Consider the following 15,743-nt stretch of genomic DNA (forward strand, 5'->3'; position numbering starts at 1 on the left):
TTGCTTCATCAGTAAAAAAAACACTCATGAGAACCCAACTATTCATCTCTGTGCTCTTTGAAATTGGGTCTTAAGAGAGCAGGAGTGTTTAAAAATACAGGCTTAGTAGTATTGGTAACAGTTATTGGAGTTTTCAGGAGTATTTGTATGGTTACAGGGATGGTTGGATGAAAGATTTTGCATCATCAATAGGAAAAAACAAAAACTTAACTGATAATCTCTGAGGCCTTTGAAATCAGTTCTTATGAGAGCCCAGAGTGTTTAAGAATGACTGTGGTTGTATCATGCTCTGGAATATTGTGCAGCAGTATTACCAATTGTACACACCAAATTAGAGCCCCAGGAGGGAGACCAAAGATGTGAGGTGTTGAGGAGTGCTTGGTGATCTGGCACCTTGTGACTTAAGGCTGACTCATGTAATAGAATCTGCCTTCCAAAACATTGATGAGAAGAAGGAAATGCAGTGTTTGTCCAAAATAAAAATAAGTCAAGGCAGAAATCTATTTTGAATTATCCACTCTTCACCAATGTTATGCAGTACTGTAGGGCACTTGATAAAGTTAGGTTTTATAATAGAAATAGGAAGAAATCAGTTCTCAAATAAAAATGGTAGATGAATAGACTCAGTAATCAGGTCCTTAGTGCTGAGTCATGAGTGGGTCCTAAAAAAAGATCAGACAGTTTTATGCATGCCATGATAATGGAAGTAAATACATAGTTTTGTTTCATACAGGGACTGCCATGTGAAGGCCTGATGGCTTCTTGCAACTTCCCTTATTTTTTTATGTTTGTATGACACATGAGAACATTGTGTCAGGAACTAAAACTGGTGTACTGATGGAACAGGGAAGGTAAAGAAAGGTTCTTGCAGTATATTAGGAAGTGAAGTTTTCCTGACTGTGGACATTGTCTACTCTTGTCAGTGTGACCTGGATTTGTCAAGTACTATTACATTGTATAGTGCCTGTGAGTGATATGAATCACACGAGTGAAAAGAATTTGAGTTAAAAGCAAAAAAATCTATATACTAAACTTCATTTTTACTGTTAGTTATAGTTATGATAATAATAATATAAAAATGATACACTTTTTTTCACATAAGGTACATATTTTTGGTATGTCCTTATACATAGCATACTAAAATAAATATGTAGTAAAATTATTATCTTTAAAGTATGTACATACTAAAACAGAAAAATACATATAAAAACAGATAAAATATTAGCAGTTATGAAGTGACATGCAAGTAAACCTTGATTCTACTACTGATGTACAATAAACTACTCAATGATTCCATAGGTAGTGCAAAATATATATATATATATATATATATATATATATATATATATATATATATATATATATATATATATATATATATATATATATATATATATATATATATATATATATATATATATACTAGGCTTCATAAACAATTATTTTTTGCTGTTTTTTATTAAGAAGTGATGTGTAGGGTGTTCAACCAGATAGCTTTGTTTTGAGTAAGAATGGATGAATGGTAGTGCTGCAATTCAGACACTGAAGTGTTAGAACAAGATCTCTTCCATAGTGCAGGTAGCTTGCCTAATGCTGCTGCTGGTGTACGGTGGCTCAATCAAGCAGCTTAGATGGAGAGGGGATTTGAATAATAAGCAGGTGAAGTGTTAGGCCCGGCAAGGAACATCCACTAAAGGGGAAAAGATATGGTAGATTTCTCTTCCATGCTGTGGCTAGCTTGTCTAAAACTGTATTTAGTGTTGGATAGTTAAACCAAAGAGTCTATAACCTAAACATCCACTTGTGAGAGAGAGAGATGAGTGGTAATCAATCAGATATGAATGTTAAGACAAGAAACAGCTATTACAGGAGGAAAGAAATACCTAACCTATTCATAAACATCATTTTTCCTTAATTAACTATTGTTTGGATGTTTATCATTCTCAAACTCGACCCATGAAAGGATAATGATAGGAAAGCCACACAATGGGATAGTTATTAATACTTATTTAAGTCTTATCTTGGGGTTTTGTCGTAAGTGTGTAGCATTAAAATGGGTTTTGACAGCTACACAGAAGATATAGATGATACAGAACGTGTAAAGTAGTTTCAGGAATCGTTATTAACACAACTGGTAAGAAAATGATAAACATATGGAGAGTTTTATCTTAGATACACGAATAAGCCATTAGATTTCATTACTCATGTACCATTGATTATTTAAAATTACACATCAACCAAACTTACTGTAACTGTATCAGGCATCACATATATGTGAATATATTGTAAAAAAAATTATATATATATATATATATATATATATATATATATATATATATATATATATATATATATATATATATATATATATATATATATATATATATATATATATATATATATATATATATAAGGATAGCAGATTTAAACTATATTAATTAGCCATTAATTTCAATTTCTTATACACCAATGATTGTAAAAAAAATGTATATATACTAAATTTACTGTAATTGGATCTAGTATTATATATCACACAATTTTGATTCATAAAAATTTCGAATAGCGCTCCGTGGAAAAGACATAAAAACATGGGAGATTCGAGTCGCGCTCACCAGAGGGAAACGAGAGAAAGAGGAGCTCAGTGGTGCTGTGATGGTGCAAGGGAGAAGGCGTGCGCTCGTGACTCCCGGGATTTCGTTGTTACCTTGGGGATTTTTGTGACTCCAGCGGCGAATTTAAAGATAGTGTCCAGGAGGGATGGATTATGCAGCACCGTGCTTAGGGGTGACGCAGGAGGCCTCTGGGTGAACACAGGTGAGCCGGGGGGGGAGGGAGGTCAGGTCACTAGTACATATGGTGAGTGTTAGGTTACCTCGCCGCTTTTTGCTTGATTTGCTTCACTATTTGCTCTACTGTTCCTCTGGTGACCCCCGCGTGTCGCCCCTGCCGTGCCGGGCCTGAGACACGCTGCCTCCCCCCGGGCCTATGACGGGGGGAGGCTTGGGAGGAAACTGGCCTATCGAATCTCGAGTTTTTATTTATTTATTTAATTGTATGTATTTTAGGCTCTAATTATTCCATTTACAAATTTCCTACGAGGCTTAACAGGGAAGTAGGTAGGCCTATTGAGGTGTCTTGGGGAGGAAGCTTGCCTATCAGTTCTCGAGTGTTTATTTATTTATTTTTTGTATATATTCTGTATATTTAGGTTTATTTTAGTTATCCCCGTAACTAATTAGTAGCTTAGGCCTATTAGATATTAAGCAGAATCTGAAGGAAATGGCCTATCTCCACCAGTATGTATTTATTTGTGTGTTTTTGTTTATTACTATTACTTTTTTTACGTTTATTTTTATGACTCGACAAGTTCGCTTTCAGTGAGTGAATAGCCTCGGTCTGTGAGGGGATATAGAGCAGACTGGCCCACCACGCCACGAGTGTTTTGTTCCTGGATTTTTAGGCTCAGTTATATTCCATTGGTATATTTAGTTGGAGAAAATTAATACCTTAGACCTATCAGTGTATTATTTTTTTGTATTTATTCTGTATTTTTATGTTGGAGGAAATTGTTACCTTAGACATTATTTTAGTGGACTTATTTTTTGCATTTTGTTAATATTTAGGCTTTGCTTTGCTGGGAGGAAATGAATATCTTATAATTATTAGTGTTTATTTTTGTATTCATTCTTTTTTATTATTCAGTTTTATACATTTGCTGAGTTTACTAGGAAGAAATTAATACCTCACTTATTACATATTGAACTTATTCTGAACCTAAGGGGGGGAGGGAGGAAATTAGACTACCAGTTCACCCAGGATTTATTTCTTTCATTTATTTATATATATTTTAAAGTCCTAGTTCTTATGCTAAAATGTTTACTAGAAGGCCTAAGAGAAGTTGCCACCTTAGGCCTATTAGGTATCGGGCAGATTCTAATATTAATTCATCTCACTTCTCCAGTTTGTATTCTGTATGTTTTTGCTCTTTATTTACTTATTTACTTATTTATTTTTTGGTTCCAATTATTCCTGTGACAAATTTGAGGCATTGCAATGAATTAGAGAGAAAACTGGCTTATCTAATCATGGCTTGTTATTTTTATTATTCATATTATTTTTTTAGGCTAGTTTTAGTCACCCAAGGACGGAAATTTACTCCTTTGGATCTATCGGATTCATTCGGCAATTTTTTTAGGTTTATTTTTAATTATATACTCCATTTTATTTATTTATTTATTTATTTATTTATTTATTTATTTATTTATTTATTAGGCTAATTTTAGTTACGGCAGAGGCAGAAATTTACAAGCAAGAAATTGATATTGGTCTGTCTCTCTTCACATTTACACTTATTTTATTTATTTTTTTTATTTTAATCTTTCCATTGACTGATATTTACTGGCAGGAAATTAGTACCATAGGTGACAGTGTCATTTGGTAAATTCTGAAATCGTTAAGCCTACCTCCATGATATTAATTTTTGTTATGTTTTTTTTTTTTTTTAAGTTTATATTAATCATTCCACTGACAAATATATTAGGAAGATTATGAATTAAAAATAACACACTAGGCCTATTAGATTATCATGTTTACTTTGGCAAATTTGACAAGTTTTTATTTGGTTTTATTTGATGTTTTATATTCAGTGTTTCTCAAACATAAGCGAGTATTGGCTGAGAAAATTACCATAATATTGCTCTTCATATCAGTACATTTTTTATTGAGACACAGGAGGAAGTAGGAGATTGTAATTGCTCTAACATTTTATTCCTTTAGCTGCCAATCACATAATGACATGCTTAGTGAATCAGTGCTTTATTTGACTTTTACTGTCCAGAAATCATACCATAGATACTAAAATATTTCAGTTACACCATCGTTCTTTTTGTTAACCTAACTTAGCCAAACCACAGGTACTAAAATATTTCAATTACTCATGGTTCTTTTTGTTAACCTAACCTAACTTAACCAAACCAAACTGCAGATACTAAAATGTTTCAACTACTCCATTGTTCTTTTTATAAACCTAACTTAACGAGACCACAGGTACTGAAATATTTCAATTACTCTGCCATTCCTTGTGCTATCCTAACTTAAGTACAGATGCTGGAATATTTAAATTACTCCATTACTCTTTTGCTAACTTAATCTAACCAAACCACAGATATTAAAATTTTCAGTTACTCCATCTCCTTTTGCCAATCTGACCTAATGTAACCTAACTGCAGATAATAAAATGTTTCAATTACTCCTTCAGTCCTTTTGGTGTCAGTGGTGCGTTTGGAAAGGATGCTCTAAACATTCCCCAGGTAACTTTACTAAGCGGTCAAAGGTTAACAAACAAGTCTTCAGAGAGAAAGGAAAAGATGGTCTGTCGAAACATTAGATAAATTGTTTTATCCTGTTGCTTTTTACCTCACCACAATCCATGCACTTGTCTTATCAATGCACCAAGACAGGAAATGTAATCACAGGACATTGAGGTAACAAATTAATATCCATGTTTTTGAAAGCTCCAGTGTCTTATCTTCAATACTCATGGTTCTATTGGAAGATACAGTTATTTGCAAGAGTGTTTTCATGAGCCTAGTGATAGTTTGGCAAGGGTTTTGTATTACCAGTGGGAAAAACACCCATGAGAATCCAACTAATCTCTATGGCTTTTGAGAATAGTTATGAGGGAACAAAGTTTTAAAATACAGGCCAGACAATTGATAGTATAATGTAACATACGAGCCACACACAACACATGTATTAAGCAATTTGCCATCCCCACCGTCTTACCTTGAATACTCTTGGCTCTAGTGGAGGATATAGGGATTTGCAAGGGTGTTTTCATGATCCTAGTTATAGTTTGGCAAGGCTTTTGTATTATCAGTGGGAAAAACACCAGTGAGAATGTGGCAGATCATCTCTGTGGCCTTTGAGAATAGTCCTTATTAGGGAACAAATCGTCTCAGCATACAGGCCAATCTGTTAATGTACTACGCATCATACAAGCCACAGACAACAAATGTATTCTTAGATGCTTCACTCTCTCACAGCACCAATTTTTTTAATGCCACAGAGATAATTAGTGGTGTCTTGTGATGATTTTCCTGGTGATAGTGCACAAACCTATCACTTGGCTCATGAAAACACCCTTGAAAACATCCAGTATATTGCACAAGCCTTATCAAACTCACTAGATGCATGAAACCCCCCAGTGGAAATCTGGTATAATTTCCACAGCTGCCTTTTGCATGGAGACATTGCAATGATTAGACTGGAATCTCAGCCTTGTGTATGTGTAGATGTCACTGGTATAGTGGACAGGATCATGGTAAGAGGCATCATTGTTTTCTCACAATATTATTTGAAGCTCTGAGATGCAAACAACAGCAGTACTTCTCATCTAGACAGGTTTACACTCAACCATCTTGTGAGAAAGTGCAATGGATGTATTACTGAGTGTCTGTGTTCAATAGTTTTAGTCACCTTATATACATGGTGGTTTTCAAATCCATTAACGGAGAGCACTCAAGCTGCCTGGGAGGTGGAATAGTCCTGTCTGGGAATTCTGGGCATATGGTGTGTGCCCATAATGATCCTTAGGTGTGGGCATCACTTAGGCCTACTGTATGTGCAGAAGTGTGGTGTTCTGGTGGGCCTGGATGGAGGCATTTGAGGTGCAAGGTGGTGCTTGGTGTGGAATGTGTTAGCTTTGGGTCAGGGACCTTTGAGATGGCTCAGTCTGTCCTGTTGTGAAGTGCCTTATCTTGCCACACCACAAAGCCCTGCTATCTGGGTTTGCTGTGGTCACAATTGCCCAAGTGTGTTTCCCAGCTTTTCTTTCAAAAGAAGCCAATCGTGGCTATCCCCTCTGGAAATCCTGAGGAACAAGTGTCTGATACAGATAAACAGATAAATGGAGTTTGTGGTAGAATGGAAAATTGTAATTGAAAAGTAATTGAGACCCGTTAACTGCCATGAACTGTCTGTAGTGGGAAGGGTGATGGCACAGGCTTGCTCGGATGAAACAAGGGAATGAGGCTGTGAGTCCCACTCTTGTCTGCTTGCTTACCCTTGGCTCTATCTTAGTACATCCCTTCCACATGCACAGGATGCAAGCCACAGCCACACACAAACTGCAGTGGTGCCAGTGGTGTGTGCAAGGGATTATCTGTACAGTACTCCCAGCACAAAAGGTGTGTGTGTGTGTGTGTGTGTGTGTGTGTGTGTGTGTGTGTGTGTGTGTGTGTGTGTGTGTGTGTGTGTGTGTGTGTGTGCGCGTGTGTGCGCATTAAACATAGTTTTGCTTAACCCAGTGACATTAGTGATGTGTTCTGCTTTTTTTTTCCCTACTCTCTCTCTCTCTCTCTCTCTCTCTCTCTCTCTCTCTCTCTCTCTCTCTCTCTCTCTCTCTCTCTCTCTCTCTCTCTCTCTCTCTCTCTCTCTCTCTCTCTATATATATATATATATATTTTATGTATGAGGGGTATTGGCTTAGGGCAGCAAAAAGAATAAAAAAGGGCCTGCTGAGGTGCCAGTCCCTAAAGAAAGGTCAAAAGGATCTTCCAAAATTTGATGGGTAATTGTGTTGAAACCTCCCTCTTCTTATTCAGTCCACAGTGCTGCTGAGAAATGTGACTGGTTCCCTCTCACCACTGAGTGTTTGGTCAGTGCTGTAAAGGGTAAAGGAAAACTGTATCAGCTGTGTTGCAAGTGTGTGTGCAGCCATCTTTTGCTGTGACGTGCAAGATAAAGCCAGCAGGAAACATTTGTCATCGAGAGAGAGAACTGGCAATGAAATGAGTGCGACAGTCCTTTATCATTTGCCCTTGTGGATCCAGTACACTGCCTCTCCCTCTCCTCTCCCTCCCTTCCTGTATGTGTCTGTCCCTTTAGTACACTCCCTCCAGTGCATGCCCTTCTTTATCTTCAGTACACTCATTGCTTCCCTCTACCATTTCCTCCCTTCAGTACTTTCACTATACTCTCCCTCTATTCCCCCTCCTGTCTCTTCTTTTCCCTCTGGTATTTTTTTCAGTACACTCCCTATAACACTCTTCTCTATACCTTTCTTCAATACACTCTCTCTGTGGTACTTTTTTCCCTGTAATACTCTTTTTTTCTCTTTGCCTTCAGTACACACACACACACACACACACACACACACACACACACACACACACACACACACACACACACACACACACACACACACACACACACACACACACACACACACACACACACACTCCCTGCCTTCCTTAACGCCCTCTGCTTTGTTACTCTCCCTCCCTCCCTCCCTCCCTCCCTCCCTCCCTCCCTCCCTCCCTTCCCCTTTCCTTCAGTACACTTTCTCCCTCCCTGCCTGCCTTTAGTGTCTCCTTCAGTACCATCCTTGCCTGCCTCTCTCCATTCCTTCATCTTCCTCTTTTTATCCTTTTCCTTCAATACTCTTCCCTCCTTCCTCTCATTGGTACACTTCTTCAGTACTGTCCTCCCCTCCCTGCCTCCTTCCCCCTCCTATCCTCTCCCTCCCCCTACCATGCCTCCCATGTACTGATAACACACTTCAATTACAACCGTGATGCGGCGCCACCACAGAACACAAAACTGCGGCAACGTCACTCTTATCTTGTTGTCGCCTTTGGTATTAAAAGGCAGACTAATGCAGGGATGCTTTGAGGGATCTTGTGCTCAGGAGGTGACGTCAGGTGGCGGCGCGGATAGGGAGGCAAAGGCTGGGAAGGGAAGGCCATGATTGGGAAAGTTGATTATTAGGTGAAGAAAATGCTATTGAAATTTAGCTGGTACATTTTTATTAAATTTGTAGCCAGTCTGCGTCATTTCTACTACTTTACAGCCATCTCTAAACACTACACTGGCTAGAAATTGGAAAATCTATTCTTTTTCATACCCTCTGCTGTCTTGTAGATAGTTATAAAGACTTCTCTCATTGCTCTTAGTGCTGTGAATTGTTGCTTATCACAGTGAAAGGCTTAAATAGGTCGCTTAATTAGCCTTACCATACTTCACTACCTTTGTGGTTCTGAGGGGGGAAAAAGGTGAAAAAAGGAAGGTAAAATGAGGGATTGATTAAGGTAACGTAACCAATGGATGAAGAAAATAGAAGCGAAATGTAATTACTAGATGAATTGCTTAACCATTAGTGACTTGGAGAGGTAGGTACTGGTAGGGAAGGGAAGGTGAGGCAAGGGAGGGGAAGGGAAGGTGAGACAAGACATCAATGAAGAAAATGGAAGTGAAATTGAAATAGATCTCTTAACTGGACTTGCCTACATTGGTGATTCTGAGTGAGAAGGTGAAGGTGAGGAAATGTTTGGACACTCGGATGAAGAAAATACAGGTTAATTTCAGATAGTAGTAGAAGAATGTGACGTGAGGAAGCGGCCTAAGGGAGGGAGGTGAAGGCAGGGAAGGGGAGGTGAAGCAAGGCACTGATTGGGAAACTTAACCCTTGGATGAAGAAAATACTACGAAATTTAAATACAAAATCTCTTAAATAACTTGCTTAACTGTTTCACTGGTTACTGGTACACCTTTTCTTAATTGCTGATCACTCTGAGACATCTTTACATGTTCTATAGCCACCTCCAAGCTGTAAACAGGGTAGAAATTGCAAATTCTATTCTTTTAATCTCCTTTCTTGTAGGTGCTTCTAAAGATTTCATGTTTTACTCCTATTGCTGTTAATTGTCTCATATCACAGTGAAAGGCAAAAAAAAACGCTGACTTCAAAAAGGGAGTAGCCTTAAGATATAAAAATGTGCACCAAGTTTGTGTTAGCATGTACTTGTAAGAATTAGGTGATGAATAAATGTTTGAAGAATGTTTCAGTGTTTCTGGGAGATAAATAAAGGTGGGGAAGAGAAGGTGAAGAAAGCCACTGGTTGGAGAAGTTAGGTAACCCTTTGATGAAGAAACACTATTGAATTTTAAACAAGAACAGATCTTATAACTGATTTAACTTTACTTTAACTAGTCCTCTTCTCTGGGCTGCTCATGTCAAGAACCACCACAGCAGATCAACCTTTCCAAATGCACTCGGCCTTCTGTGCCCTCCTCAGTCTCACCCATTACAAGCACGTCTTTCACTGCATCCATGAACCTTCCCTCAGGCCTTCCTCTCCTTCTCCTGCCATCCATCTCCAGCATCTGCCTCCACACACACTTCCAGTCTCTCCTGACAGCTCAGTCTCACCCATTACAAGCATGTCTTTCATAAACCATCTCTTTGATCTTCCTCTCTTTTGTCTGCCAGGTTGATCCATCTCCGGCATCCTCCACACACCCTCCTTGTTTCTCCCCCTGACACGTCCAAACTACAGTACTATCAGAGGAAGGTCCTTAAGGTTAACCAGCAAGACAGGGCAAGAAGTAACGGGTTCAAGCATAATAAAGTTAGAGAAAAAAAGAGAGACAGGAGGAAACAGGTTCTCAGGGTGGTGGGTGACTGGAATAGACTCAGTAATCAGGTTGTTAGTGCTGAGTCAGTGAAGAGCTTTAAAAGATTAGATAAATACATGGATGTGTGATAGTGGATAAAGGCAGGCATGTGTTATACAGGGACTGCCACGTGTAGGCCTGATGGCTTCTTGCAGCTTCCCCTGTGTTCTTGTGTTGTTCTTTTATTTCAGCCAGACAAGACCTATAGACTTCACACTTGGCTGAACTTTCAATGCTGGTTTGTACAGCTGACTCACAAACTACTGAGATTTTTATTTATTTTATTTTTATTTTTTAATTTTTTATTCACACAATCTCCTTTAGACACGATACTGATGAATTGAAAAATCTAATCCTTTCATCTGTTTTCCCTTTCTTGTAGGCAGTTAAATATTTTGTAGTGTGTCTGTAGTGCAGTGAAGTGTTGCATGTGACAGTGACAGGGCTAACCATCCACCTTACAGTTGTGCTACAGGAAACAGCAGGAATCTTGATACAGGCATTAATATTACAGACACTCATCATTACAAAAAAGGCACAGAGTTGTATGAGGTAGAATGTTTTTGCAGGAAGGGGGAAATATATTAAAACAAGTCATGAAGATAATGAATATGGTGGTGGTGACTATGGTGATGATGGTGATAACAATGGTGGCAGTGATAACAATAGTAATGATGAAAGGAATTATCTTTGCATTAACTACATGTGGGAATAAGACTAGATTAAAAAAAAAATATAATGTTAGAGTTGAATGAGAGAGAGAGAGAGAGAGAGAGAGAGAGAGAGAGAGAGAGAGAGAGAGAGAGAGAGAATTTACTTAATTGATTTTCCTTTTCTTTCTTTTCTTTTCTTTGTGTTCTTATTTTTGTTTTGTTTTCTCACCTTCACTTATTTTTTCTTCATGATAATAGAATTTCCTTCCTAGTATTTCTTCTTCATATTATAAGTCATTAACTAGGAACCAGGTAGGTAGATACAGGTAACAAGGGCAGGTACAGGTGATAGGAACACAAAGAACAGTCAACATTTTAGAGAGAGAGAGAGAGAGAGAGAGAGAGAGAGGGGGGGGGGAGGAGGGTAGTGGAAAAAGTGAGAGGTGAACGGAGGAGAGGAGGCCAGGAGGGAGAAGAGAGGAGAGCGGAGATTGTAGAAAAGTGAGAGGTGAGAGAGAGAGAGAGAGAGAGAGAGAGAGAGAGAGAGAGAGAGAGAGAGAGAGAGAGGTATGATGACAGTAACATTTGATATTCAAGAAGACGTGGTGTAGCAGCCCCATTATAATGAGAGAGAGAGAGAGAGAGAGAGAGAGAGAGAGAGAATATTAGTGGTATTGGTAGTTGTAGGCTAGTGGTGGTGGTGGTGGTAGTAGTAGTACAGTAGTAATATTGGTAGTTGTAGAAATATCGGTGTTACCATTAGTATTAGTAGTAGTAGTGATGGTGGTGGTGGTGGTGTTAATAGTAGTGGTAGTAATGATCGAGGTACCGGCGTTAGTAGTAGTAGTGGTGGTGATGGTGGTGGTGAGGTTGACGGTCTTAAGAGAAGATAACAACATTGCATCATATCCTTAGTTTTGGCCACCACCACCACCACCACCGCCGCCGCCGCTGCTATCACGTGACATCACCACCATCAGCGGCTCGTGTTCTTAAATGCTTCGAGCTCTCATAAGGATTAGTTTTTAAAGGCCACAGAGATTATTAGTCTGATTATCCCTCGTGTGTGTGTGTGTGTGTGTGTGTGTGTGTGTGTGTGTGTAAATGATACTACAGAATTCTTGGATGTATCATGAATCATCACTATAATTACGTAAACATCCTTGCAAACATCCCACGGTAACTTCCACTAGTACTTGTTAAAAAGTGTTGAATTGTTGAATTATTACTAGAGATATGCAAAACATCCTTGAAAGCACCAGTAACTTTCATTAGAGCTTGTTAACTTTAGATCCCATGCCTCACTATCACTGAAATCACGAAAACACTTGAAAACATCACAGTAACTTCACCAGAACCAGTTGAAGAGGCCCAATCTGTGGCGAACCATCATTTGAATCGCGAAAACCCTTGAACACCACAGTAACTCCCACCACAACCTGTTACGAAAGTGGAGATAACACAAGAAGGTTTCATAATTAAGAACCCACAGTACTGACATATATAAACACCACCACCCACACCCTCCACCTCCTCCTCATATCATAACTATTACCGTACATTTCATCACCATTACTATCACTATCACCTATCAGTCATTATCACGTCATTTCAACCCCCACCAAACCTCCAACTGAACCCCACTGGACCCCACTGTTCTTCCCAATCCTACTAAGGCGCGGAGAGAGGGGAGGCGAGTTGTGGATGCAGGCTGTTGTGGAAGTTGTTGGCTTTTCAAGGGTGTTTTCGTGATTCCAGTGGTAGTTTAACAAGGATTATTCACCATTAACATATTGTAGTGGAAGATACCGGGGTTTTCAAGGGTTTTCGTGATACTAGTGGCAGTGTAATAAGCGTTCGCTACTAAAGTCTTACCTCGTTATTCACAGGGGTGAGGTGACAGACACACCCGTGGATAAGGAAAAGCCGTGGAATATTAGTGCCCCCAGCCCCTCCCCCTAAAGAACCACCCCCTGAACCCTCAAGACCTTGTTTAAGTAAAGAAAATCTGCATGTACATGGCGTGGTTACAAACATTTTATTTATCAATTAATGTAAAAAAAAATATGGACACAGTAGGTTGCTTCTCATCGCCTCCTCTGTTGATTTGAATGTGTGGTTGGCAGCAGACTGTGTTGATATGAAACTGTGGAAACTGAAGCCGTGTTGATGAGGGATGACTGCATGTACATGATCTTATGGAAGTTACTGGGGTTTCCCAAAAGGGTTTTCATGATTGTGGTGATAGTTCAGTAAGGATTCTCCACCATTCACCTACTGAGTCACCGATTATTAAAAGAGGAAATGCAGATAACAGTAGGAGAGAATAAGTGACAGGAGATCATTTTTAAAAGCCTTCATTATGACACCCTAAAACTTCATTGTCATCTTGTAATGATATCTGGAATAAAATGAAACCCTACGCCATGGTATTGGAGGGTTTGTCAAGCACTGTCAGGTTTGCAGAAGTGACGAGACATGATTTTTAAAGCTTTCATTACAACACGTAACAAAAAAGAAACAATACCTTATAGAAGTATCCACAATAGAATCAAGTCCCTCACCACAGTACAGGAAGGTTTGTCAAGCACTGTGTCAGGTCTCCAGAAGGGACGAGACATGATTTTTGAAGCTTTCATTACAACATGTAGCAAAAAAAAAAAAAAAAGAAAAGAAATATCCGCAGTAGAACCAAGTCTCTCACCACCGTACAGAAAGGTTTGTCAAGCACTGTGTCAGGCCTCTATGAGTGACAGATGAGTCATTTCATTACGACACAGCAATATACATCATAGCAATCTTGTGAGGGTATTAGCATTTCAACCCACCTCGGTACTGTATGGGTTGTACTGCGTATTCAGCATTGTACAGGTGGCTGTTGGTTAGCTCTATCTTGGCCTGGCATCTTGAAGCGCTGTGTTCTCTCATCAGGGCCATTATGTAAAAGGTCACTCAGTGTAGTTGGGTTCCTATTGATTATGTAAAGTCCTTGTTACATTATCACTAGAAGCATGAAAACACCCTTCAAAACCTCGACAACTTCAATGACAGTTTGTTAATGGCGTGAATTCCTCGTTAAGCTGCCATTGGAATCTTGAAAACACCTTGGAAAACCCCGAGCAATTTCCACTATTCTCTGTAACCTTAGGAAACCCCAGTAATTTCCACTAGACCCTCTTAAACCATCAAAGGAATCACGAAAACACCCTTCAAGACCCCAGTAACCGTTAAACTATTACTGAAACTCTGAAAACACCCTTATCTTATGTTACCTTCCTCACCTTTCCCTTCCCTTCCCTTCCCTTCCCTTCCTCTACCATCTTTTCCTTTCCCTTATTTTCCCTACCTGTCCTTTACCTTACCCTACCTTCCCTTACCTTGCTTTCCCCTACCCTTCCCTTCCCTATCCTATCTTACTAATCTCATCCTCCCCTCCCTCACCGGCAGTCTCAGTGCTAGATAAGAGATAAGATCAAGATTAAGACAAGCACCTGTTGTTACGTGCTGGAATCAGTGTGTTGGAGGGGCAAGGAGGAGCATCCACAAGTCTCTCAGTCTTAGTCACGCGGTGGTCAGAGGTGCACGTGTTGGCTGTGGCTGTGGCGGTGCTGTGGCGTTCAGGTGTGTTGTGTGAGGCTGTGTAGTAAGTAATGCGGTGAGAGCAAGGCCTGTATTCTGGAACGTTTTGCTCTCTCTCTCTCTCTCTCTCTCTCTCTCTCTCTCTCTCTCTCTCTCTCTCTCTCTCTCTCTCTCTCTCTCTCTCTCTCTCTCTCTCTCTCTCTCTCCACGATTATTTTCAAAGACCACAAAGATGATTACTGGGGTTCTCAAGAGTGTTTCTCCTATTGATAGTGTAGAAATGTTAATCTATCACTAGGACCACCAAATCACCTTAACAATCCGTGTCTCTTCAACCACACAGCCTTTTGAATGTAGTGGAGATGCGGCGCAGAGATGTTTCTGTTGACCTTAGCCCGTGCGCGTGTGTGTGTGTGTGTACCTGAGGTAATGCAGTCCTCGTAGTGAAAGCGAGGGATTAACAATTGATTTTTCGTGTTGGTATTGGCAAGACTTTCCCTTCATAGTGTCAGTAAGAGGAGGAAGCAACAGTGAGTTTTGTATTCTTCAACATTTGAGCGTCTCTTCTCCGTTTTCAGTAGGCTGTGGTGGAAGTTACTGGGGTGTTTGAAGGGTGTTTTTTCCTGGACCACGGTGGTAGTTCAGCAGGGGTCCTATAGTGTTTAACAGGCTCTAGTGAAGCTTGTCAGGGTTGTCAAAGGTGTTTTCATGATTGCAGCGATAGTTTAACAAGGATTCTGCGTTTTTTTAACTCGCGCAGATGGAATTTGCTGAGAGTTTCAAGGGTGTTTTCGTGATTATAATGATAGTTTAACAAGGATTCTGCACCATTGACAGGCTGTGGTGGAGGTTATTAGGGTCTTCAAGGGTATTATCATGATGACAGTTGTGATAGTCTAACAAGGATTCTACGCTTTAAACAAACTACTGGACTTTTGAAGGTGTTTCCATGATTTCAGTGATAGTTTAACCAAAAAAAAAAAAAAAAAAAAATCTGCGGTTTTAACTGGCTTCTGTGGTGTTGAAGGGTATTTTCGTGGCGGGAGTGATAATTTT

General features: G+C 39.4%; 1 protein-coding gene across 2 annotated transcripts in view; it reads left to right on the top strand.

Moving 5' to 3' along the window:
• The first annotated feature begins 2,624 nt into the window (after positions 1–2,624).
• The window catches only part of LOC135112745 (ras-related protein Rap-2c-like), a 79,386-nt gene continuing 66,267 nt past the window's right edge, over positions 2,625–15,743 (top strand). The window contains exon 1 of one of the 2 annotated variants that reach the window (XM_064027523.1): positions 2,625–2,814. The gene's annotated coding sequence lies outside the window, so the exon portion shown is untranslated. Of the gene's footprint in view, positions 2,815–14,590; positions 14,730–15,743 lie in introns of those variants that run through there. The other variant, XM_064027524.1, reaches the window with a different exon arrangement.

Source organism: Scylla paramamosain, chromosome 24 (genome assembly GCF_035594125.1).
Source record: "Scylla paramamosain isolate STU-SP2022 chromosome 24, ASM3559412v1, whole genome shotgun sequence".
Taxonomy (NCBI): Eukaryota; Metazoa; Arthropoda; class Malacostraca; order Decapoda; family Portunidae; genus Scylla; species Scylla paramamosain.